The sequence below is a fragment of the Mustelus asterias genome, chromosome 21 (genome assembly GCF_964213995.1).
Source record: "Mustelus asterias chromosome 21, sMusAst1.hap1.1, whole genome shotgun sequence".
Lineage (NCBI taxonomy): Eukaryota > Metazoa > Chordata > Chondrichthyes > Carcharhiniformes > Triakidae > Mustelus > Mustelus asterias.
The window spans coordinates 28,060,416-28,082,260 of record NC_135821.1 but is presented as its reverse complement, the minus strand read 5'-3'; the positions used below and the strand labels follow the sequence as shown (position 1 = coordinate 28,082,260).

Genomic DNA, 21,845 nt, shown 5'->3' with positions numbered 1-21,845 from the left:
TTTTTCAACCAGTGCACACAGAAGAGGCTCACAGCCTCAACTCACAGATCCATAACAACCTTCTGAGCAAAGGAGAAACCTGTTGCCTGTTTCACCAATATCCTAATTGCCTAATGCAGCCTCCCTTGTGGTGCTTGACCAGTTGTAACAATCATCTCAACAAGCAACTACAAAAAGCCACTGATGCTGTAAATGGGACACAAGGCAACCACAGCAGTGAAGAGCAGGCTGCTGGTGAAGTTGTAGCAAACAAATTAAAAAAGAACAGAATCTGATGATACAATTCACAGGGCTTTTTTGTTTGGTCAGAGGAGGAAGGGAGGGCAGGAAACACTGAAGAAGAGTTTCGGGTTGAGGCTCCCAATGGAACCAGTTGGAATGCAATACACAACTTAGTCAGGATGGCTGAGAGAGTGAGGGGGGCCGAGTGGAAGTTTACAGGCTATCGCTTCTCGGCCTTTTGGCTAAGATCAAGTGTAGTATCTGTTCTTATCAGTTTAATATCTGATACGTCCCCTATCTGGGGGCCAAATATTAAGCGGATTTTTGGAACAGGGCGGTGGGAGAGGGGCTTGCTCCTTCCACTCCACGCATCGGCCTGGTCTTGCAGTGCCTCCAGGAACGGTGCAGGGCAGCCCAGCCCAGGCCAGCCCAGGCCATCCCTCTTGGGGGAACAAGAATGTCAAAAGCAGAACATGTGGCAGCACCTGGCCCGCCAGCTGGCCAGCTGGTGTCAGGGTGACTAGGGCAGGGCACGCACAGCATGCCCCCTGTTGACTTTCACTGCAACTGCACCACTTAGTCAGGGTGACAGTTTTGACATGGGTAGCCAGACACATGTGAAAGATGGTGTCGAAGAGAGTGAGGGGGGCCGAGTGGAAGTTTACAGGCTATCGCTTCTCGGCCTTTTGGCTAAGATCAAGTGTAGTATCTGTTCTTATCAGTGTAATATCTGATACGTCCCCTATCTGGGGGCCAAATATTAAGCGGATTTTTGGAACAGGGCGGTGGGAGAGGGGCTTGCTCCTTCCACTCCACGCATCGGCCTGGTCTTGCAGTGCCTCCAGGAACGGTGCAGGGCAGACCAGCCCAGGCCAGCCCAGGCCATCCCTCTTGGGGGAAGAAGAATGTCAAAAGCAGAACATGTGGCAGCACCTGGCCCGCCTGCTGGCCAGCTGGTGTCAGGGTGACTAGGGCAGAGCACGCACAGCATGCCCCCTGTTGACTTTCACTGCAACTGCACCACTTAGTCAGGTTGACAGTTTTGACATGGGCAGCCAGACACATGTGAAAGATGGTGTCGAAGAGAGTGAGGGGGGCCGAGTGGAAGTTTACAGGCTATCGCTTCTCGGCCTTTTGGCTAAGATCAAGTGCCAAGGGCTCGGATTTCGCAAGGTGCTATCGAGTTTCGATGGGGATTGTGGATTGAAGAAGCAGGCGTCAGACGACCGGCAGACGACCGTCAACAACACTTGAGCTCTGCTGCTACTGGTGGATCTTCATGCTGGTTTCAAGCCTCTGGCTTGGACCTAACGCCGGTACAGCAAGACTCAGTGTTATCGAGCTATGGCTGCAGCTGCTCTGAAAGCTACAGGCCAAAGGCAGCCCAACACCATCCGGGTGAAGGCTTCGGGAGGAGGCTCGCCTGTGGGCCGCGACTACCTCGTGAAGAAGGTATAATTCGAGTGCTGCGGATTCCAAGCAGCAGACATCTACGGTGTGGCTGAGTACAGCAAGCCGCCGCACGTGGATGTCAGCTTCAGGAGCCTGTCAGGATGCCTCAAGCTCCTGACAGCGGTGAAGGAGAAAGGCAAAGAGGGGCCCCTCTCTATCCTGATGGCGGAGCCCCTGTTCACCATGCCGTCCCAGCGGAACCGGGTTATCACATTTCATATGTATAACCACTTCGTCCCTGCGGCTGATGTGCTGACGTTCCTCTCCAGGTACGTGGAGGTGAAGGGAGAGAGCGTGGACGTCATGGACCAGTACGGAATATGGACCTGTAATAGGCAGGTGAGAGTCACCCTGAAGACTGACGCCAAGGGAGACCTTCTGCACCCGCCCTCCAATTTCACCATCGGAGGGAATCGAGGCTTTCTGTACTACAGGGGCCAGCCACGACTGTGCCGCAACTGTGGCAAAACCGGCCATTTTGCTGCGAGCTGCACCGTCACGGTATGCAGAAACTGGCTGAAGGAGGGGCACTCGAACGACGAGTGCAAAGAAAGCAAAAGTTGCAACCTGTGTGGGGAGACTGGCCATGTATACAGAGTCTGCCCCAAGCGGAAGGTCACGTACGCCCAGATCACCGGAGGCGGAGCGAGGAAGGCGAGTGCTCCTGCCGCCTCAGGGAACAAGAAGTCCACCCCAAAAGAAGCTGGCACGGAGAAAGCTTCTGAAGCAAAGGTGGACCCCCGAGTGCAGCAGGATGACGACACATCCTCACCACCACCAGCAGAGGGCGCAGAGGACACGGAGCACGAGATCGGAGATCCCGAGGGCCCCTGGCAGGAGGTAAAGATAAAGAAAAGAACCCAGAAAAGGAAATCCTGCGCAGCCAGGGTCTCCAGTGGCGACGTCTCCTCAGACGAGGAAAAGAAAGCCGGCAACCGACAAAGCCTCAAACGACGCATTAGAAAAGCGGCACGGGAACCAGAATGGACTCGGACCAACGACCACAAAGCAGCCGGGGACCATCCAGCCGACGGATGCAGCAGTGCGGCCGAGGCCCCCGAAACCCCGGACAGCAGGAACGAGGACACCGACAACGCCCAAGGCGGAGATCGGCCCGCAAGCCCAGCACCAACTGAGGGCTACACGACACCGACCATGTCACCCAGTCGTGGTCGGGTCCCTGACGCAGGGTCGGACTGCTACCTCAGCCCTGCAGCCCTGCAGAATTTCGTCAGCGCCACAGGAATGCAGCACCTGGAGGAGGCCGACTGAAGAACACGTAAGAGCTGACAAACCTTTTAAACATTAAAATGTCTTTAAAATTTGCTTCCTTAAATGTTCGCAGTGTTAAAGACAGCCTGAGATGTGCGGCCAGCTTGTCCTACCTGGCCAAGATCAAGGCCGACCTGCTGTTCCTGCAGGAGTGTGGAATACCACACCTCAGCAACTACAGGCGCTGGTCGAGTGTGTGGTCCCACGGACCGTCCATCTGGTCAGGTGGGAACGACTGCCGTTCATCCGGCCTAGGCATTCTGCTGCGGGGGGGCAACTTCACCGTCTCCGATGTTAAGGAGGTGGTGGGAGGACGCCTCCTCGTAGCAGATGTCACGTACAAAAACTGCCCTCTCAGGCTGATTAATGTGTATGCCCCTGCCGTCAAGACCGAGCGGCTGACACTCTTCGAACAGCTGCCACTGCTACTCACCACCTCCAGGCCAATCATACTGGGTGGGGACTTTAACTGCATCATTGACAAGGCCGGCCGATCCAACAGGGCCGAAAGCAAACTGGACGCTACGTCCAGAGCCCTGCTGGAAACAGTCAAAGATGCCAAGCTGCTCGACGTCTTCAGCAATCCAGCAGACGGAGGGCAGCGTAGATACACGTGGTCGCGGCCAGACGGGTCTGTCCGCTCCAGGATCGACTTCATGTTTGCATCCCGCGCGCTCACGGTCAGGTCCACCGACGTCAAGCCGGTGTTCTTCTCTGACCACTGCCTCCTGCTGGCAGACTGTCAGCTGGAGGAAAACCAGAAAGTGGGCAGGGGGTCCTGGAAGCTTAATGTAGAACTGTTGACCCCAGAGAACCTCGAGGAACGCAAGAGGGTTTACCACGGTTGGAGAACCGTGAAACCCTTCTTTGAGTCTCCATCGCTCTGGTGGGAAACCATCAAGGGCAACATCAAGAGGTTCTTCATCCGAAAAGGGGTTCAGAAGGCCAGGGAGAGACGGGGGGAAATGTCCCGACTCCAGAAAAGCATGCAGGAGCTACTCCAACTGCAGTCGATGGGGGTGGATGTCAAGGAGGACCTCCGGGAGGTGAAGAGCCAGCAAGCCTCGCTCTTTGCCTCGGAGGCCTCCAAGGTTATCTTCCGGTCCAGGGTCCGCTCCGTGGAGCAGGACGAAACGTGCTCGCGCTTCTTCTTCCAGATGGTGCACAGAGAAACCTCTGTGATCACAAGCCTGAAGGAAGATGATGGCTCTGTAGGGTAATCGCAGTCTGACATTCTGAGGATCTGCAAATCCTTCTATGCCGGACTGTATGACCTGAAGCCAACAGACAGCACGGCCTCCCAGTCTTTCCTGTCGTCTATCACGCAGGTCTTGGACGACGGCGAGCGGGAGAGCCTGGACAGACCGGTAGCTCTGGATGAGCTGACAAAGGCAGTCGAGTCCCTTCAGAAGGGTAAAACTCCCGGTAGCGACGGCTTACCGGCTGAGTTTTACTCGGCGTTGTGGGACTTGACGGGCCCGGAACTCCTGGAAGTATACGAGAGTATGCTTCTGGAAGGCAGCATGTCAGAATCCATGAGGAAAGGCATCATTACCCTCATCTACAAGCAGAAGGGGGAAAGGGAAGAAATTAGAAATTGGAGACCTATTTCACTATTGAATGTGGATTACAAGATTCTGGCCAAGGTCATCGCCAACCGGGTCAAGTCTGCTCTGGGGTCAGTAATCCATCCTGATCAAACCTGTGCTGTACCCGGCAGGAAGATCTCTGATAGCCTCGCGACTCAGGGATACGATCGCCTACGTGCAGGACAGGCAGGTGGACACCTGCCTCATCAGTCTAGACCAGGAGAAGGCGTTTGACAGAATATCGCACAGCTACATGATGGATGTGCTCTCCAAAATGGGATTTGGGGAGGGAATCTGCAATTGGATCCAACTGCTCTATACAGACATCAGTAGCGCAGTTTCAATCAATGGGTGGGAATCAGATACGTTTCAAATCAGGTCTGGAGTCAGGCAGGGCTGCCCTCTCTCCTCCGTCCTTTTTGTGTGTTGCATTGAACCCTTTGCCGAGGCCCTCAGAAGCGACCCAGGCATCAAAGGGGTTACAATCCCAGGCAGCGGAGGGACGCAAGTCAAAGCCTCCCTCTACATGGATGACGTGGCTGTTTTCTGCTCGGACCCCTCGTCTGTTCGCAGGCTTCTTCGAGTATGTGAGCAGTTCGAGCTGGCCTCGGGAGCCAAAGTCAACCAGGGTAAGAGTGAGGCCATGTTCTTTGGGAACTGGCCTGACACATCCTTTGTCCCCTTCACCGTTAGGGTAGACTACCTCAAGGTGCTGGGGATATGGTTCGGAGCGGCAGGGGCATGCGCCAAAAACTGGGAGGAGCGCATCACCAAAGCCAGACAAAAATTGGGCTTGTGGGAGCAACGCTCCCTCTCCATTACTGGGAAGAAACTTGTGATCCGATGCGATGTATCGGATATTAAACTGATAAGAACAGATTTTTTTTTTTAATTTCAAAAATATACTTTATTCACACAAAAAAAAACTCTCCAATAAAACATTGCAAAATTACAGATCCAAATGTCATAAACAGTGTAAAAAAGAATCATTTTTACAGTCCAATACCGTGCTCATTTACAAAAACATAAATTTCCGTTACATTTCAATTCTTAAAACTATATACATGTGTCAGAGTTTTCTGTGTGCCGTTATTTTTCAGGTTGGCACACAGTTACGCAGGCCGAGGGTATTCTGCAGTTACCCGGCCCTCGGTCTGCCTCGGTTGAGACGCTTCACACGGCGGCCTTTCCCCGTTGTGCCTTGGCGGCGGCTGCCCCAAGCTTGAGCGCGTCCCTGAACACGTAGTCCTGGACCTTTGAATGTGCCAGTCTGCAACACTCGGTCGAGGACAATTCTTTCAGCTGGAAGATCAGCAAGTTTCGGGCGGACCAAAAAGGGTCCTTCACCGAGTTGATGACCCTCCAGCGGCGGTTGATATTTGTCTCGGTGTGCGTTCCCGGAAACAGCCCGTAGAGCACAGAGTTCTGCGTCACCGAGCTGCCCGGGATGAACCGCGACAAATACCACTGCATCTCGTTCCAGACCTTCTTTGCAAAGGCACATTCCACAAGGAGGTGTGCAACCGTCTCATCAGCCCCGCAGCCGCTTCGAGGGCAGCGTGCGGTGAGGTTGAGACCCCGGGCGTGCATAAAGGATCTGACGGGGAGTGCCCTTCTCACCATCAGCCAAGCCAGGTCTTGGTGCTTGTTTGTGAGTTCTGGTGATGAGGCATTCTGCCAAATGACATTGACAGTCCGCTCAGGGAACCATCCGACAGGATCTGCCGTCTCCTTTTCTCTCAGGGACTCAAGGACATTACGTGCTGACCACTGCTTGATAGCCATGTGGTCAAAGGTGTGTTTCCGGAAGAATTTCTCCACGAAGGACAGGTGCTGCGGTACGGTCCAACTACTTGGAGCGTTCCGCGGCAATGTGGCCAGACCCATCCTCCGCAACACTTGGGACAGGTAGAACCTCAAAAAATAGTGGCACTTGCTGTTACTGTACCGAGGATCGACACACAGCTTGATGCAGCCGCACACAAAGGTGGCCATCAGGATGAGGGCGGCGTTGGGAACGCTTTTCCCTCCGTTCTCTGGAGATTTGTGCATCGCCTCCCTGCGGACACGATCCATCTTTGATCTCGAGATGAACTTGAAGATGGCCCGGGTCACTGCTGCTGCGCAGGACTTGGGGACAGGCCACACCTGCACCACGTACAACAACACGGACAGAACATCGCATCGGATCACAAGGTTCTTCCCAGTAATGGAGAGGGAGCGTTGCTCCCACAATCCCAATTTTTGTTTGGCTTTGGCGATGCGCTCCTCCCAGTTTTTGGCGCATGCCCCTGCCGCTCCGAACCATATCCCCAGCACCTTGAGGTAGTCTACCCTAATGGTGAAAGGGACAAAGGATGTGTCAGGCCAGTTCCCAAAGAACATAGCCTCACTCTTACCCTGGTTGACTTTGGCTCCCGAGGCCAGCTCGAACTGCTCACATACTCGAAGAAGCCTGCGAACAGACGAGGGGTCCGAGCAGAAAACAGCCACGTCATCCATGGAGAGGGAGGCTTTGACTTGCGTCCCTCCGCTGCCTGGGATTGTAACCCCTTTGATGCCTGGGTCGCTTCTGAGGGCCTCGGCGAAGGGTTCAATGCAACACACAAAAAGGACGGAGGAGAGAGGGCAGCCCTGCCTGACTCCAGACCTGATTTGAAACATATCTGATTCCCACCCATTGATTGAAACTGCGCTACTGATGTCTGTGTAGAGCAGTTGGATCCAATTGCAGATTCCCTCCCCAAATCCCATTTTGGAGAGCACATCCATCATGTAGCTGTGCGATATTCTGTCAAACGCCTTCTCCTGGTCTAGACTGATGAGGCAGGTGTCCACCTGCCTGTCCTGCACGTAGGCGATCGTATCCCTGAGTAGCGCGAGGCTATCAGAGATCTTCCTGCCGGGTACAGCACAGGTTTGATCAGGATGGATTACTGACCCCAGAGCAGACTTGACCCGGTTGGCGATGACCTTGGCCAGAATCTTGTAATCCACATTCAATAGTGAAATAGGTCTCCATTTTCTAATTTCTTCCCTTTCCCCCTTCTGCTTGTAGATGAGGGTAATGATGCCTTTCCTCATGGATTCTGACATGCTGCCTTCCAGAAGCATACTCTCGTATACTTCCAGGAGGTCCGCGCCCGTCAAGTCCCACAACGCGGAGTAAAACTCAGCTGGTAAGCCGTCGCTACCGGGGGTTTTACCCTTCTGAAGGGACTCGACTGCCTGTGTCAGCTCATCCAGAGCAACCGATCTGTCCAGGCTCTCCTGCTCGCCGTCGTCCAAGACTTGCGTGATAGACGACAGGAAAGACTGGGAGGCCGTGCTGTCTGTTGGCTTCAGGTCATACAGTCCGGCATAGAAGGATTTGCAGATCCTCAGAATGTCGGACTGCGATGACCCTACAGAGCCATCTTCTTCCTTCAGGCTTGTGATCACAGAGGATTCTCTGTGCACCTTCGGGAATAAGAAGCGCGAGCACGTTTCGTCCTGCTCCACGGAGCGGACCCTGGACCGGAAGATAACCTTGGAGGCCTCCGAGGCAAAGAGCGAGGCTTGCTGGCTCTTCACCTCCCGGAGGTCCTCCTTGACATCCACCCCCATCGACTGCAGTTGCAGTTGCAGTAGCCCCTGCATGCTTTTCTGGAGTCGGGACATTTCCCCCCGTCTCTCCCTGGCCTTCTGAACCCCTTTTCGGATGAAGAACCTCTTGATGTTGCCCTTGATGGTTTCCCACCAGAGCGATGGAGACTCAAAGAAGGGTTTCACGGTTCTCCAACGGTGGTAAACCCTCTTGAGTTCCTCGAGGTTCTCTGGGGTCAACAGTTCTACATTAAGCTTCCAGGACCCCCTGCCCACTTTCTGGTTTTCCTCCAGCTGCCAGTCTGCCAGCAGGAGGCAGTGGTCAGAGAAGAACACCGGCTTGACGTCGGTGGACCTGACCGTGAGCGCGCGGGATGCAAACATGAAGTCGATCCTGGAGCGGACAGACCCGTCTGGCCGCGACCACGTGTATCTACGCTGCCCTCCGTCTGCTGGATTGCTGAAGACGTCGAGCAGCTTGGCATCTTTGACTGTTTCCAGCAGGGCTCTGGACGTAGCGTCCAGTTTGCTTTCGGCCCTGTTGGATCGGCCGGCCTTGTCAATGATGCAGTTAATGTCCCCACCCAGTATGATTGGCCTGGAGGTGGTGAGTAGCTGTGGCAGCTGTTCAAAAAGTGCCAGCCGCTCAGTCTTGACGGCAGGGGCATACACATTAATCAGCCTGAGAGGGCAGTTTTTGTACGTGACATCTGCTACGAGGAGGCGTCCTCCCACCACCTCCTTGACTTCGGAGACGGTGAAGTCGCATCCAATCGAATCCAGTCCAAACCAATCCAATCGAATCGAATCGAATCCAATCCAATCCAAGTAACGGCATCCAATCCAATTCAATCAACTCCAATTAACTGCATCCGATCCAGTCCAACCCAATCCAAGTAACCGCATCCAATCCAATCCAAGTAACGGCATCCAATCCAATCCGATCCAAGTAACCCCATCTAATCCAATCCAAGTAACGGCATCCTTTCCAATCCATCCCAATCTAATCCAATCCAATCCAATCCAATCCAATCCAAGTAACGGCAACCAATCCAATCCAATCGAATCCAATAGAATCCAATACAATCCAATCCAATCCAAGGAACGGCATCCATTCCAATCCTATCCGAATCCAATCCAGTCCAATCCAAGTAACGGCATCCAATCCAATCCAATCCAATCCTATCCTATCCAATCCAATCCAAGTAACGGCATCCAATCCAATCGAATCCTATCCAATCCAATCCAACCCAATCCAATCCAATCCTAGTAACGGCATCCAATCCAATCAATTCCAATCCAAGTAACGGCATCCAATCCAAACCAATCCAATCCAATCCAATCCGATCCGATCCAATCCAATACAATCCAATCCAATCCAATACAATCCAATCCAAGAAACGGCATCCAATCAAATCCAGTCCAAACCAATCCAATCGAATCCAATCCAATCCAATCCAATCCAAGTAACGGCATCCAATCCAATTCAATCAAATCCAATTAACTGCATCCGATCCAATCCAATCCAATCCAAGTAACCGCATCCAATCCAATCCAAGTCCCGGCATCCAATCCAATCCTATCCAAGTAACCCCATCTAATCCAATCCAAGTAACGGCATCCAATCCAATCCAATCCAATCCAATCCAAGTAACGGCATCCAATCCAATCCATCCCAATCCAATCCAGTCCAATCCAAGTAACGACAACCAATCCAATCCAATCGAATATAATCGAATCCAATCGAATCCAATCCAATCCAATCCAATCCAATTCAAGTAACGGCATCCAATTTAATCCAATCCAATCCAATCCAATCCAAGTAACGGCATCCAATCCAATCCAATCCAATCCAATCCAAGGAACGTCATCCAATCCAATCCTATCCAATCCCAACCAATCCAAGTAACGGCATCCAATCCAATCCAATCCTATCCAATCCAATACAATCCAAGTAACGGCATCCAATCCAATCAAATCCAATCCAATCCAATCCAATCCAAGTAACGGCAACCAATCCAATCCAATCGAATCCAATAGAATCCAATCCAATCCAATCCAATCCAATCCAAGGAACGGCATCCATTCCAATCCTATCCGAATCCAATCCAGTCCAATCCAAGTAACGGCATCCAATCCAATCCAATCCAATCCTATCCTATCCAATCCAATCCAAGTAACGGCATCCAATCCAATCGAATCCAATCCAATCCAATCCAATCCAATCCAATCCAACCCAATCCAATCCAATCCTAGTAACGGCATCCAATCCAAACCAATCCAATCCAATCCAATCCGATCCGATCCAATCCAATACAATCCAATCCAATCCAATACAATCCAATCCAAGGAACGGCATCCAATCGAATCCAGTCCAAACCAATCCAATCGAATCGAATCCAATCCAATCCAATCCAATCCAAGTAACGGCATCCAATCCAATTCAATCAAATCCAATTAACTGCATCCGATCCAATCCAATCCAATCCAAGTAACCGCATCCAATCCAATCCAAGTCCCGGCATCCAATCCAATCCTATCCAAGTAACCCCATCTAATCCAATCCAAGTAACGGCATCCAATCCAATCCAATCCAATCCAATCCAAGTAACGGCATCCAATCCAATCCATCCCAATGCAATCCAATCCAATCCAATCCAAGTAACGGCAACCAATCCAATCCAATCGAATATAAGCGAATCCAATCGAATCCAATCCAATCCAATCCAATTCAAGTAACGGCATCCAATTTAATCCAATCCAATCCAATCCAATCCAAGTAACGGCATCCAATCCAATCCAATCCAATCCAATCCAAGGAACGTCATCCAATCCAATCCTATCCAATCCCAACCAATCCAAGTAACGGCATCCAATCCAATCCAATCCAATCCTATCCAATCCAATACAATCCAAGTAACGGCATCCAATCCAATCAAATCCAATCCAATCCAATCCAATCCAATCCTAGTAACGGCATCCAATCCAATCCAAACCAATCCAAGTAACGGCATCCAATCCAAACCAATCCAATCCGATCCAATCCAATCCAATCCAATCCAATACAATCCAATCCAAGGGACGGCATCCAATCGAATCCAGTCCAATCCAATCCAATCCAATCCAATCCAATGCACGGAACGGCATCCAATCCAATCCAATCCAATCCAATCCAATTCAATCCAATCCAATCCAATCCATTCCAATCCAATCCAATCCAATCCAATCCAAGTAATGGCATCCAATCCAATCCAATCCAATTCAATCCAATCCAAGTAACGGCATCCAATCCAATTCAATCCAATACAATCCAATCTAATCCAAGTAACGGCATCCAATCCAATCCAATCCAATCCAAACCAAGTCACGGCATCCAATCCAATCCAATCCATGTAACGGCATTCAAACCAGTCCAATCCAGTCCAATTCAATCCAATTCAATCCAATCCATGTAACGGCATCGAATCGAATCGAATCCAATCCAATCCAAGTAACGGCATCCAATCCAATTCAATCAAATCCAATTAACTGCATCTGATCCAATCCAATCCAATCCAAGAAAACGCATCCAATCCAATCCAAACAACGGCATCCAATCTAATCCAATCCAATCCAATCCAATCCAATCCAATACAATCCAAGTAAATACATCCAATCCAATCCAATCCAATCCAACCCATGTAACGGCATCCAATCCAATCCTATCCAAGTAACCCCATCCAATCCAATCCAAGTAACGGCATCCAATCCAGTCCAATCCAATCCAATCCAAGTAATGACATCCAATCCAATCCAACCCAATCAAATCCAATCCAATCCAATCCACTCCAATCCAATCCAATCCAATCCAATCCAAGTAACGGCGAACAATCCAATCCAATCGAATCCAATCGAATCCAATCCAATCCAATCCAATCCAATTCAAGTAACGGCATCCAATCCAATCCAATCAAATCCAATCAATTCCAATCCAAGTAACGGCATCCAATCCAATCCAATCCAATCCAATCCAATCCAGTCCATCCGGGTGAAGCCTTCGGGAGGAGGCTCGCCTGTGGGCCGCGACTACCTTGTGAAGAAGGTATTGTTCGAGTGCTGCGGATTGCAAGCAGCAGACATCTACGGTGTGGCTGAGTACAGCAAGCCGCCGCACGTGGACATCAGATTCAGGGGCCAGCCACGACTGTGCCGCAACTGTGGCAAAACCGACCATATTGCCGCGAGCTGCACCGTCACGGGATGCAGAAACTGCCTGAAGGAGGGGCACTCGACCGACGAGTGCAAAGAAAGCAAAAGTTGCAACCTGTGTGGGGAGACTGGCCATGTATACAGAGTCTGCCCCAAGCGGAAGGTCACGTACGCCCAGATCACCGGAGGCGGAGCGAGGAAGGCGAGTGCTCCTGCCTCCTCAGGGAACAAGAAGCCTACCGCAAAAGAAGCTGGCACGGAGAAAGCTTCTGGAGCAAAGGTGGACCCCCGAGTGCAGCAGGATGACGACACATCCTCACCACCACCAGCAGAGGGCGCAGAGGACACGGAGCACGAGATCGGAGATCCCGAGGGCCCCTGGCAGGTGGTAAAGAAAAAGAAAAGAACCCAGAAAAGGAAATCCTGCGCAGCCAGGGTCTCCAGTGGCGACGTCTCCTCAGACGAGGAAAAGAAAGCGACCAACCGACAAAGCATCAAACGGCGCATTAGAAAAGCGGCAAGGGATCCACAATGGACTCGGACCAACAACCACAAAGCAGCCGGGGACCATCCAGCCGATGGATGCAGCAGTGCGGCCGAGGCCCCCGAAACCCCGGACAGCAGGAATGAGGACACCGACAACGCCCAAGGCCTGAGATCGGGCCGCAAGCCCAGCACCAACTGAGGGCTACACGACACCGACCATGTCACCCAGTCGTGGTCGGGGCCCTGACGCAGGGTCGGACTGCTACCTCAGCCCTGCAGCCCTGCAGAATTTCGTCAGCGCCACAGGAATGCAGCACCTGGAGGAGGCTGACTGAAGGACACGTAAGAACTGACAAACCTTTTAAACATTAAAATGTCTTTAAAGTTTGCATCCTTAACTGTTCGCAGTGTTAAAAACAGCCTGAGATGTGCGGCCAGCTTGTCCTACCTGGCCAAGATCAAGGCCGACCTGCTGTTCCTGCAGGAGTGTGGAATACCACACCTCAGCAACTACAGGCACTGGTCGAGTGTGTGGTCCCACGGACCGTCCATCTGGTCAGGTGGGAATGACTGCCGTTCATCCGGCCTAGGCATTCTCCTGCGGGGGGGCAACTTCACCGTCTCCGAAGTTAAGGAGGTGGTGGGAGGACGCCTCCTCGTAGCAGATGTCACGTACAAAAACTGCCCTCTCAGGCTGATTAATGTGTATGCACCTGCCGTCAAGACTGAGCGGCTGGCACTCTTCGAACAGCTGCCACTGCTACTCACCACCTCCAGGCCAATCATACTGGGTGGGGACATTAACTGCATCATTGACAAGGCCGGCCGATCCAACAGGGCCGAAAGTAAACTGGACGCTACGTCCAGAGCCCTGCTGGAAACAGTCAAAGATGCCAAGCTGCTCGACGTCTTCAGCAATCCAGCAGACGGAGGGCAGCGTAGATACACGTGGTCGCGGCCAGACGGGTCTGTCCGCTCCAGGATCGACTTCATGTTTGCATCCCGCGCGCTCACGGTCAGGTCCACTGACGTCAAGCCGGTGTTCTTCTCTGACCACTGCCTCCTGCTGGCAGACTGGCAGCTGGAGGAAAACCAGAAAGTGGGCAGGGGGTCCTGGAAGCTTAATGTAGAACTGTTGACCCCAGAGAACCTCGAGGAACTCAAGAGGGTTTACCACATTTGGAGAACCGTGAAACCCTTCTTCGAGTCTCCATCGCTCTGGTGGGAAACCATCAAGGGCAACATCAAGAGGTTCTTCATCCGAAAAGGGGTTCAGAAGGCCAGGGAGAGACGGGGGGAAATGTCCCGACTCCAGAAAAGCATGCAGGAGCTACTCCAACTGCAGTCGATGGGGGTGGATGTCAAGGAGGACCTCCGGGAGGTGAAGAGCCAGCAAGCCTCGCTCTTTGCCTCGGAGGCCTCCAAGGTTATCTTCCGGTCCAGGGACCGCTCCGTGGAGCAGGACGAAACGTGCTCGCGCTTCTTCTTCCAGAAGGTGCACAGACAATCCTCTGTGATCACAAGCCTGAAGGAAGAAGATGGCTCTGTAGGGTCATCGCAGTCTGACATTCTGAGGATCTGCAAATCCCTCTATGCCGGACTGTATGACCTGAAGCCAACAGACAGCACGGCCTCCCAGTCTTTCCTGTCGTCTATCACGCAAGTCTTGGACGACGGCGAGCGGGAGAGCCTGGACAGACCGGTAGCTCTGGATGAGCTGACAAAGGCAGTCGAGTCCCTTCAGAAGGGTAAAACTCCCGGTAGCGACGGCTTACCGGCTGGGTTTTACTCGGCGTTGTGGAACTTGACGGGCCCGGACCTCCTGGAAGTATACGAGAGTATGCTTCTGGAAGGCAGCATGTCAGAATCCATGAGGAAAGGCATCATTACCCTCATCTACAAGCAGAAGGGGGAAAGGGAAGAAATTAGAAATTGGAGACCTATTTCACTATTGAATGCGGATTACAAGATTCTGGCCAAGGTCATCGCCAACCGGGTCAAGTCTGCTCTGGGGTCAGTAATCCATCCTGATCAAACCTGTGCTGTACCCGGCAGGAAGATCTCTGATAGCCTCGCGCTACTCAGGGATACGATCGCCTACGTGCAGGACAGGCAGGTGGACACCTGCCTCATCAGTCTAGACCAGGAGAAGGCGTTTGACAGAATATCGCACAGCGACATGATGGATGTGCTCTCCAAAATGGGATTTGGGGAGGGAATCTGCAATTGGATCCAACTGCTCTACACAGACATCAGTAGCGCAGTTTCAATCAATGGGTGGGAATCAGATATGTTTCAAATCAGGTCTGGAGTCAGGCAGGGCTGCCCTCTCTCCTCCGTCCTTTTTGTGTGTTGCATTGAACCCTTTGCCGAGGCCCTCAGTAGCGACCCAGGCATCAAAGGGGTTACAATCCCAGGCAGCGGAGGGACGCAAGTCAAAGCCTCCCTCTCCATGGATGACGTGGCTGTTTTCTGCTCGGACCCCTCGTCTGTTCGCAGGCTTCTTCGAGTATGTGAGCAGTTCGAGCTGGCCTCGGGAGCCAAAGTCAACCAGGGTAAGAGTGAGGCCATGTTCTTTGGGAACTGGCCTGACACATCCTTTGTCCCTTTCACCATTAGGGTAGACTACCTCAAGGTGCTGGGGATATGGTTCGGAGCGGCAGGGGCATGCGCCAAAAACTGGGAGGAGCGCATCGCCAAATCCAAACAAAATTTGGGATTGTGGGAGCAACGCTCCCTCTCCATTACTGGGAAGAACCTTGTGAGCCGATGCGAGGTTCTTTCCGTGTTGTTGTACGTGGCGCAGGTGTGGCCTCTCCCCAAGTCCTGCGCAGCAGCAGTGACCCGGGCCATCTTCAAGTTCATCTGGAGATCAAAGATGGATCGTGTCCACAGGGAGGCGATGCACAAATCTCCAGAGAACGGAGGGAAAAGCGTTCCCAACGCCGCTCTCATCCTGATGGCCATCTTTGTGTGCGGCTGCATCAAGCTGTGTGTAGATCCTCGGTACAGTAACAGCAAGTGCCACTATTTTTTGAGGTTCTACCTGTCCCAAGTGTTGCGGAGGATGGGTCTGGCCACATTGCCGCGGAATGCTCCAAGTAGTTGGACCGTACCGCAGCACCTGTTCTTTGTGGAGAAATTCTTCCGGAAACACACCTTTGACCACATGGCTATCAAGCAGTGGTCAGCACGTAATGTCCTTGAGGCCCTGAGAGAAAAGGAGACGGCAGATCCTGTCGGATGGTTCCCTGAGCGGACTGTCAATGTCATTTGGCAGAATGCCTCATCACCAGAACTGACAAACAAGCACCAAGACCTGGCTTGGCTAGTGGTGAGAAGGGCACTCCCCGTCAGATCCTTTATGCACGCCCGGGGTCTCAACCTCACCGCACGCTGCCCTCGAAGCGGCTGCGGGGCTGATGAGACGGTGGCACACCTCCTTGTGGAATGTGCCTTTGCAAAGAAGGTCTGGAACGAGATGCAGTGGTATTTGTCGCGGTTCGTCCCGGGCAGCTCGGTGGCACAGGACTCTTTGCTCTACGGGCTGTTTCCGGGAACGCACACCGAGACAAATATCAACCGCTGCTGGAGGGTCATCAACTCGGTGAAGGACGCGCTTTGGTCCGCCCGAAACTTGCTGATCTTCCAGCTGAAAGAATTGTCCTCGACCGAGTGTTGCAGACTGGCACATTCCAAGGTCCAGGACTACGTGCTCAGGGACGCGCTCAAGCTTGGGGCAGCCGCCGCCAAGGCACAATGGGGAAAGGCCACTGTGTAAAGCGTCTCAACCGAGGCAGACCGGGGGCCGGGTAACTGCAGAACACCCTCGGCCTGCGTAACTGTGTGCCAACCTGAAAAATAACGGCACACAGAAAACTCTGACACATGTATATATTTTTACGAAATGAAATGTAACGGAATGTAATGTTTTTGTAACTGAGCACGGTATTGGACTGTAAAAATGATACTTTTTTACACTGTTTATGACATTTGGATCTGTAATTTTGCAATGTTTTATTGGAGAGTTTTTTTTTGTGTGAATAAAGTATATTTTTGAAATAAAATTAAAAAAATCTGTTCTTATCAGTTTAATATCTGATACGTCCCCTATCTGGGGGCCAAATATTGAGCGGATTTTTGGAACAGAACGGTGGGAGAGGGGCTTGCTCCTTCCACTCCACGCATCGGCCTGGTCTTGCAGTGCCTCCAGGAACGGTGCAGGGCAGCCCAGCCCAGGCCAGCCCAGGCCATCCCTCTTGGGGGAACAAGAATGTCAAAAGCAGAACATGTGGCAGCACCTGGCCCGCCTGCTGGCCAGCTGGTGTCAGGGTGACTAGGGCAGGGCACGCACAGCATGCCCCCTGTTGACTTTCACTGCAACTGCACCACTTAGTCAGGGTGACAGTTTTGACATGGGCAGCCAGACACATGTGAAAGATGGTGTCGAAGAGAGTGAGGGGGGCCGAGTGGAAGTTTACAGGCTATCGCTTCTCGGCCTTTTGGCTAAGATCAAGTGTAGTATCTGTTCTTATCAGTTTAATATCTGATACGTCCCCTATCTGGGGGCCAAATATTAAGCGGATTTTTGGAACAGGGCGGTGGGAGAGGGGCTTGCTCCTTCCACTCCACGCATCGGCCTGGTCTTGCAGTGCCTCCAGGAACGGTGCAGGGCAGCCCAGCCCAGGCCAGCCCAGGCCATCCCTCTTGGGGGAACAAGAATGTCAAAAGCAGAACATGTGGCAGCAGCTGGCCCGCCTGCTGGCCAGCTGGTGTCAGGGTGACTAGGGCAGGGCACGCACAGCATGCCCCCTGTTGACTTTCACTGCAACTGCACCACTTAGCCAGGGTGACAGTTTTGACATGGGCAGCCAGATACATGTGAAAGATGGTGTCGAAGAGAGTGAGGGGGGCCGAGTGGAAGTTTACAGGCTTTCGCTTCTCGGCCTTTTGGCTAAGATCAAGTGTAGTATCGGATCTGCACTTTGTTGAGGTCATGAGGTTACGCTGAGGCTTCATATGTTTCATATGAAACAATTTTTAAAAGCGGCATCTCGGCCTTTTGGCTAAGATGCAAATGAGCTCAAGTCTTGTAGGAGGATCCTCCCCCTTCTCCAATCAGCTTGACTCATGTAGATCAGGCCCACGACAGGGTGGCTTAGTCACCCGCCCTGTCTTGTCAGCCTGGATCGGAAATGACTCAACTTGTTGAGACTCTGATTTGGATTTGATTTGATTGAATTGGAAAAGTATAAAAAAAAATCTGTTCTTATCAGTTTAATATCTGATACGTCCCCTATCTGGCGGCCAAAAGTTAAGCGGATTTTTGGAACAGGGCGGTGGGAGAGGGGCTTGCTCCTTTCACTCCACGCATCGGCCTGGTCTTGCAGTGCCTCCAGGAACGGTGCAGGGCAGCCCAGCCCACGCCAGCCCAGGCCATCCCTCTTGGGGGAACAAGAATGTCAAAAGCAGAACATGTGGCGGCACCTGGCCCGCCTGCTGGCCAGCTGGTGTCAGGGTGACTAGGGCAGGGCACGGACAGCATGCCCCCTGTTGACTTTCACTGCAACTGCACCACTTAGACAGGGTGACAGTTTTGCCATGGGCAGCCAGACACATGTGAAAGATGGTGTCGAAGAGAGTGAGGGGGGCCGAGTGGAAGTTCCTGGAGGCACTGCAAGACCAGGCCGATGCGTGGAGTGGAAGAAGCAAGCCCCTCTCCCACCGCCCTGTTCCACAAATCCGCTTAATATTTGGCCCCCAGATAGGGGACGTATCAGATATTAAACTGATAAGAACAGATTTTTTTTTTTAATTTCAAAAATATACTTTATTCACACAAAACAAAACTCTCCAATAAAACATTGCAAAATTACAGATCCAAAAGTCATAAACAGTGGAAAAAAGAATCAGTTTTACAGTCCAATACCGTGCTCATTTACAAAAACATTACATTCCGTTACATTTCATTTCTTAAAACTATACACATGTGTCAGAGTTTTCTGTGTGCCGTTATTTTTCAGGTTGGCACACAGTTACGCAGGCCGAGGGTGTTCTGCAGTTACCCGGCCCTCGGTCTGCCTCGATTGAGACGCTTTACACAGTGGCCTTTCCCCATTGTGCCTTGGCGGCGGCTGCCCCAAGCTTGAGCGCGTCCCTGAGCACGTAGTCCTGGACCTTGGAATGTGCCAGTCTGCAACACTCGGTCGAGGACAATTCTTTCAGCTGGAAGATCAGCAAGTTTCGGGCGGACCAAAGCGCGTCCTTCACCGAGTTGATGACCCTCCAGCAGCGGTTGATATTTGTTTCGGTGTGCGTTCCCGGAAACAGCCCGTAGAGCACAGAGTCCTGCGTCACCGAGCTGCCCGGGACGAACCGTGACAAATACCACTGCATCTCGTTCCAGACCTTCTTTGCAAAGGCACATTCCACAAGGAGGTGTGCCACCGTCTCATCAGCCCCGCAGCCGCTTCGAGGGCAGCGTGCGGTGAGGTTGAGACAGCGGGCGTGCATAAAGGATCTGATGGGGAGTGCCCTTCTCACCACCAGCCAAGCTAGGTCTTGGTGCTTGTTTGTGAGTTCTGGTGATGAGGTATTCTGCCAAATGACATTGACAGTCCGCTCAGGTAACCGTCCGACAGGATCTGCCGTCTCCTTTTCTCTCAGGGCCTCAAGGACATTACGTGCTGACCACTGCTTGATAGCCATATGGTCAAAGGTGTGTTTCCGGAAGAATTTCTCCACGAAGGACAGGTGCTGCGGTACGGTCCAACTACTTGGAGCGTTCCGCGGCAATGTGGCCAGACCCATCCTCCGCAACACTTGGGACAGGTAGAACCTCAAAAAATAGTGGCACTTGCTGTTACTGTAACGAGGATCTACACACAGCTTGATGCAGCCGCACACAAAGGTGGCCATCAGGATGAGGGCGGCTTTGGGAACGCTTTATCCTCCGTTCTCTGGAGATTTGTGCATCGCCTCCCTGCGGACACGATCCATCTTTGATCTCCAGATGAACTTGAAGATGGCCCGGGTCACTGCTGCTGCGCAGGACTTGGGGAGAGGCCACATCTGCGCCACGTACAACAACACGGAAAGAACCTCGCATCGGATCACAAGGTTCTTCCCAGTAATGGAGAGGGAGCGTTGCTCCCACAATCCCAATTTTTGTTTGGCTTTGGCGATGCGCTCCTCCCAGTTTTTGGCGCATGCCCCTGCCGCTCCGAACCATATCCCCAGCACCTTGAGGTAGTCTACCCTAATGGTGAAAGGGACAAAGGATGTGTCAGGCCAGTTCCCAAAGAACATGGCCTCACTCTTACCCTGGTTGACTTTGGCTCCCGAGGCCAGCTCGAACTGCTCACATACTCGAAGAAGCCTGCGAACAGACGAGGGGTCCGAGCAGAAAACAGCCACGTCATCCATGTAGAGGGAGGCTTTGACTTGCGTCCCTCCGCTGCCTGGGATTGTAACCCCTTTGATGCCTGGGTCGCTTCTGAGGGCCTCGGCAAAGGGTTCAATGCAACACACAAAAAGGACGGAGGAGAGAGGGCAGCCCTGCCTGACTCCAGACCTGATTTGAAACGTATCTGATTCCCACCCATTGATTGAAACTGCGCTACTGATGTCTGTGTAGAGCAGTTGGATGCATTTGCAGGTTCCCTCCCCAAATCCCATTTTGGAGAGCACATCCATCATGTAGCTGTGCGATATTCTGTCAAACGCCTTCTCCTGGTCTAGACTGATGAGGCAGGTGTCCACCTGCCTGTCCTGCACGTAGGCGATCGTATCCCTGAGTAGCGCGAGGCTATCAGAGATCTTCCTGCCGGGTACAGCACAGGTTTGATCAGGATGGATTACTGACCCCAGAGCAGACTTGACCCGGTTGGCGATGACCTTGGCCAGAATCTTGTAATCCGCACTCAATAGTGAAATAGGTCTCCAATTTCTAATTTCTTCCCGTTCCCCCTTCTGCTTGTAGATGAGGGTAATGATGCCTTTCCTCATGGATTCTGACATGCTGCCTTCCAGAAGCATACTCTCGTATACTTCCAGGAGGTCCGGGCCCGTCAAGTCCCACAACGCGGAGTAAAACTCAGCCGGTAAGCCGTCGCTACCGGGAGTTTTACCCTTCTGAAGGGACTCGACTGCCTTTGTCAGCTCATCCAGAGCTACCGGTCTGTCCAGGCTCTCCCGCTCGCCGTCGTCCAAGACTTGCGTGATAGACGACAGGAAAGACTGGGAGGCCGTGCTGTCTGTTGGCTTCAGGTCATACAGTCCGGCATAGAAGGATTTGCAGATCCTCTGGATGTCAGACTGCGATGACCTTACAGAGCCATCTTCTTCCTTCAGGCTTGTGATCACAGAGGATTCTCTGGGCACCTTCTGGAAGAAGAAGCGCGAGCACGTTTCGTTCTGCTCCACGGAGCGGACCCTGGACCGGACGATAACCTTGGAGGCCTCCGAGGCAAAGAGCGAGGCTTGCTGGCTCTTCACCTCCCGGAGGTCCTCCTTGACATCCACCCCCATCGACTGCAGTTGGAGTAGCTCCTGCATGCTTTTCTGGAGTCCGGACATTTCCCCCCGTCTCTCCCTGGCCTTCTGAACCCCTTTTCGGATGAAGAACCTCTTGATGTTGCCCTTGATGGTTTCCCACCAGAGCGATGGAGACTCAAAGAAGGGTTTCACGGTTCTCCAACCGTGGTACACCCTCTTGAGTTCCTCGAGCCTCTCTGGGGTCAACAGTTCTACATTAAGCTTCCAGGACCCCCTGCCCACTTTCTGGTTATCCTCCAGCTGACAGTCTGCCAGCAGGAGGCAGTGGTCAGAGAAGAACACCGGCTTGACGTCGGTGGACCTGACCGTGAGCGCGCGGGATGCAAACATGAAGTCGATCCTGGAGCGGACAGACCCGTCTGGCCGCGACCACGTGTATCTACGCTGCCCTCCATCTGCTGGATTGCTGAAGACGTCGAGCAGCTTGGCATCTTTGACTGTTTCCAGCAGGGCTCTGGACATAGCGTCCAGTTTACTTTCAGCCCTGTTGGATCG

The 21,845-nt window shown here is 52.5% G+C and overlaps 4 non-coding genes and 3 pseudogenes across 4 annotated transcripts; 6 read left to right on the top strand and 1 right to left on the bottom strand.

Annotated features, from left to right (window-relative positions):
- Positions 1-444: 444 nt before the first annotated feature.
- Positions 445-635, top strand: LOC144509564 (U2 spliceosomal RNA). The gene has a single exon (XR_013500489.1). It is a non-coding gene; the product is annotated as a U2 spliceosomal RNA (small nuclear RNA).
- A 257-nt stretch (positions 636-892) lies between these two features.
- LOC144509575 (U2 spliceosomal RNA) lies at positions 893-1,083 on the top strand. Its single transcript, XR_013500500.1, has one exon. It is a non-coding gene; the product is annotated as a U2 spliceosomal RNA (small nuclear RNA).
- A 15,761-nt stretch (positions 1,084-16,844) lies between these two features.
- Positions 16,845-17,023, top strand: LOC144509584 (U2 spliceosomal RNA; annotated as a pseudogene).
- Positions 17,024-17,280: 257 nt separating this feature from the next.
- On the top strand, positions 17,281-17,471 carry LOC144509552 (U2 spliceosomal RNA). Its single transcript, XR_013500478.1, has one exon. It is a non-coding gene; the product is annotated as a U2 spliceosomal RNA (small nuclear RNA).
- A 257-nt stretch (positions 17,472-17,728) lies between these two features.
- On the top strand, positions 17,729-17,858 carry LOC144509597 (U2 spliceosomal RNA; annotated as a pseudogene).
- Positions 17,859-18,020: 162 nt separating this feature from the next.
- On the top strand, positions 18,021-18,209 carry LOC144509585 (U2 spliceosomal RNA). The gene has a single exon (XR_013500506.1). It is a non-coding gene; the product is annotated as a U2 spliceosomal RNA (small nuclear RNA).
- A 235-nt stretch (positions 18,210-18,444) lies between these two features.
- Positions 18,445-18,621, bottom strand: LOC144509586 (U2 spliceosomal RNA; annotated as a pseudogene).
- Between the last annotated feature and the right edge of the window lie 3,224 nt (positions 18,622-21,845).